Source organism: Cynoglossus semilaevis, chromosome 14, assembly GCF_000523025.1.
Source record: "Cynoglossus semilaevis isolate Cse_v1.0 chromosome 14, Cse_v1.0, whole genome shotgun sequence".
NCBI classification, from domain to species: Eukaryota; Metazoa; Chordata; class Actinopteri; order Pleuronectiformes; family Cynoglossidae; genus Cynoglossus; species Cynoglossus semilaevis.
In genome coordinates, this window is record NC_024320.1 from 6,716,851 (window position 1) to 6,721,386 (window position 4,536).

Here is a 4,536-nt window from a genome sequence, read left to right on the forward strand (position 1 = left end):
GCTGTCGTGCTGCTGCTGCTGCTGCTGCTGCGGCTGCTGCTCCTCGGCACCGAGCGCCTTTGTACCAGCAGCGCGCACGGAGAACGGATAAAACGCGCAAATCACGAGCGACGACCACATCTGACTTTAGCACCAGCTGTGTTCGAGGCGGAGCTGCCTGTGTGCACGGAGAGGAAACACTTCCATTATCCCATTGTCTCCACGGCTGCGTAAATGCTCCAGTTGTGTGGAGGATAATTTTTCTCCGTGTGCTTCTCGCGTGTGTTCGGCAGTGATGGTGCCGCTGAGTCCGCTCTCATCTCCGGCCACTAGGGCTGCAGGAGAGGGAGGGACCAGAGTGACAGTGGAGCCTGCTGGTTAAAGAGACAGTCACTCCTCACCTGATCAAACACGTTCAGCCTTTCTTTTTATTTTAAATGGCCACACGGCTTCATTTAGCTTTCCTTTTTTTCCATCACTGCTGCAGGTACAGTATTTTCACCATCATTCTTATGTCTTATGTCACCGCTGCAAAGCATGTTCTTTGTCTTGTCGCTCCCTCATATTTACACTGTTTTCTTTGATTAAAAAGTACATATGGAAACGTTGTTTTGTGTAAAAGTACTTTGAAGCAAAAACACGAGAGAAAACAATTATTTATGAATTTTTTGCGTTTTTTCTTTTGACGTCACACAATACATACTTGCAATGAAGTACAAGCAATGTAAATGAATAAATAGTGAATAAAAACAACAGACACTATTGCTTATAATTTCCGGTGACCGTCAGTCATAACACTTCCCTTGTTGTTTTATCTAATAACTGGTCTTTTCTAAAGGAGGCTACTCCACGCCTGTAATGAGATTGACGATATTATTTAATATTAATATTTAATAATCTTATTAAATATATCAAACAACAAAAACTTCATGTTCATTAACTAACAATTTTAAATATGTTTTTCTTTTATTATCACTGCTGCAGTCATTTGTGGCAACGCTGTGTACCATGTAGATAGTATGCGTATCACCAGCTAAATGCTGCCATCTAGTGGAAGAGTAGGTGACGTAATGGCATACTACAATATGTAAGGTTATTAGTGACTTCATGGCTATTAAGTCATAATTGTTGTTGTTGTCATTCCTTCATTATTGTTCCACCACGTGCGGTGACGTAAGAAATATTCAACTGCATATTACTTCACCGCTAGGTGTGGCTAAATTCCAAACTCAAACTTCATGTGATTACTAAAGAATGACCTAGAACTTTTTTTAAATCCTATGCTGTGCTACTGAACATTGATTTTTGTTTCGGTCAAAATGACTTATTTTAGGTCAATCCACTAGATTTTAGTGCAGAGCAGACTGGAGTGCTTCATGGTTTTGTCACATTTTCTTTTTAAATCAATTGTCTTTTGTTTTATATTCCCCACTTCCTGATTTACAAAAGGTTCTGGATTGATTCCACTTAGTGGACCTAGTCCTCTTAGTACCAGGTTGAGTTTCGCCAAGGAGGACAGTCGGTACCAAATCACTCAGTGGTCCAATGCTGTAGGGACCAATGGTGCAGAAAATAACCCTGAGTAATTCTTTATCAACAACTGGGTGTTTTGTTTGTTGTTTTCATTGCCTCTTTTGTCTTTTTTTGATCTTCATATTTCCACTCAACAGTTCAGTGTAGATCAGTGATTATCAATTAGCGGCCCGTGGGCCCAATCCGGCCTGCCAAACTATCCAATCCGGGCTGCGACTTGATTCCAAAATTGGGAAGATCAAAGATCAAATATTGTGGTCTTTAATTAAAATAATAATGTTAGATAAAAATGTGATTTTCATTTCATGTCCGGCACTCAGGGTGTCTGGCCATTGGTCAAATATAGTTAGTGACCCCTGCTGGAGAATAAAGGCACTGACAGTCTTTAAATACTATCATTTTTATTTACCTGAAACCACAACCTTATATTAATGCATGTACAATCATTATCCATCTCCAATAATGATCGACTTTTTACATATATTTTATATTGTTCAGGAAATGCTGAGGGAGTCTACCGCCCACCCCCAAACCCTCCCTCTCTCCCTCCCTCCCTCGCCCCCCACCCGCATCAGATCACAGTTTTACAGCAGTTATTAAAGATATACTGTATGACGATGACAGGAGTAATTCAGGACGTTAAAGCAGAGGCCATGAGGTAAAAAGAGGAGAACACTGTGGTATTGCAGGTTAAACAATGAACACGTCATGAACCTCATTGGACAGAATGTCGTAGATGATGCAGTTACTAGTCTACAGCAGTTAAAGGGGGGTAAAATAGTTCAGAAAAAGAAGAAAAAACCCTCAAAGACAAACTCAAAGTTAAGTACAGTCAAGTTCAGTGCGAGGCTTTCCTCGTCACCTAATGTTGTGCAAATCACCCCAACCATTACAGTAAAAACAGTGACCCACCCCACCACCCCAGGCCCCGCCTCTTAGATCTACACTAGAACCACAATAGGAACCATTTGAATGCCATCGGAATTTTATACATTAGATTCTATAAATTACAAATCGCAAAGCCTACGTACAGCAGGAAGGCATGCATGACCTTTTGTACACAGATGTACAGCTAAGACGGGGTTGAATCCCGGGGTCTCTACACCACAGGGAAGTCGGAAAACTAACTCTACATGCAAGAGGGAACGTCGGAGAACGGGTGATTGAGACCTTCCCTGCACACAAAACTGGAACAGTGTTGTATGGACATATACTAGCGTCTGCACACAGAGGTATAAGTGTGTTTAAGGAGTGTGTTTGTGTTGTGCTGCAGTGCCTGGTGTTTTGTTTTAAATGTCCTAGCCTTTATGTGTCTGATCCTATTTACTGCAAAACCTTGTCCTGTATTTATTGGTGCAACAACACACACACACTGCTGGTCATCATGAAGTAGGATGTGTGTGTGAACTGAGAGTGAACACATACGCTGGAAGGCAGGCCGACTCCAGCCTCTAAATCCGATCCTATGTTTTGTGAAAGTTTTTATGAAAGCCAACCTGAAAAAGAGAGAGAGAGAAAGAACTTTATCACCTTCAAAAGGTCAAACTGAAAAACACACTCCACATTGTGTAACCATGCGTATATTGGTGTTGTTTTTTTAAAGAAGTGTGTGGACATAAGCAGGTGTCAAAGTGGTGAGAACAGGGCAGCAACATTCATAGTGATAAACATGTAGTCAACAGACCATGTGTGATTCTTAACAACAAACACTGGAGCAGGGCCTGACTTCCTGCCTAAATAAAATATTTTTGGACATCCAATCGCTCGTCCCTGTCTTTTTGACAGAAACACTAACCATTTAATTAGCCACAACTAAGCTAGATGCTATGTTCTGGTTAAATGGCAGGTTACAATCTAAACTTTAGTAGGGTCAAATTTTTTTTATTTGACCGTACTTAAGAAATAAGAAATCAGGACTATTTTAGGACCCTTTCCCATTATTTTCTTGGATAATCTATCTTTTCTCATTGTTTAGTTGTTAGTTGTTTACCTAATTATAGCTTATGTATTAGCATTTAGCTATCATTGCTCTGTGAACTTGGTCACCATTTCAGCTAAATTGACAACATCAACATTAGCACATTAGCATGGCAAACATTTTTACCTTTCTTGACAAGTTTATCTACCTTCTGCTCAATCTTTGGCTAAACTCGTTATTTTAAGCCTCATCGTCAGCTAATAGCTAGTTTTTGTTGTTGTTTTTTTTACCAGATAGTTACTTTTATATAATAATGGGTGGTTTATTTTTGTCGGGCTAATTTGGGGGAACAGTTCACGTGAATCAGCTTTCACTTGGCTAACATCTACTTGCAAGCTAGGATACATTTTGACTAATTTTTCTAAAAGTCTCTTTATTCTATATTTTTGGCCAAACCATTGCTGCATTCATTGATTTTTGGATAAACATTGACAATTTCTGAGTCAGTTGATGAGCTTGAGCCTATCTAGTTAAAAAAAAGTCAAAAGATATTTTTGGACCCATAAACCATTATGTAAAACGTTTTGCTTATTTTTTTAATTACATTTGGGATGTTGGTTATGGCTGTGTACTGCATTTGAGATAGTAAAAAAAAAAAAGAAAAAATGATTTAATACTCACTCAAGTGACAGGGGGGCCAAAGGAAGGCATTGAAGAAGAAAGCACACAGTTGTTAAGTGAAACACACAGTGCGAACAAACCCAGGCTTTTACCAACCCAAACAAACATGCTTTAGACGAGATGGGGGAGGGGTTCTCACTCTTCAGAATATCCATACCAAAAATGTTGGGATTAGTGCAGTAGATCATATGGGCTCTGATCCAACAAGTACACATTACTTTCACACAGTTTAACAACCCAGCACAAAAGTCACCGTCTGTATTAAAGCCTCGGTCAAAGCCACAGCAGATTTCCTGTCTCTCTCTGTGTCACAAAGACTCAAGCATTATTGTCTGAAATTATCAGCATTCCAATTATAATATGAACAGTAACAAAAAAACTGAATGCTCTAATACTCAACCGTATTAAATAAAGACAGAAAACAC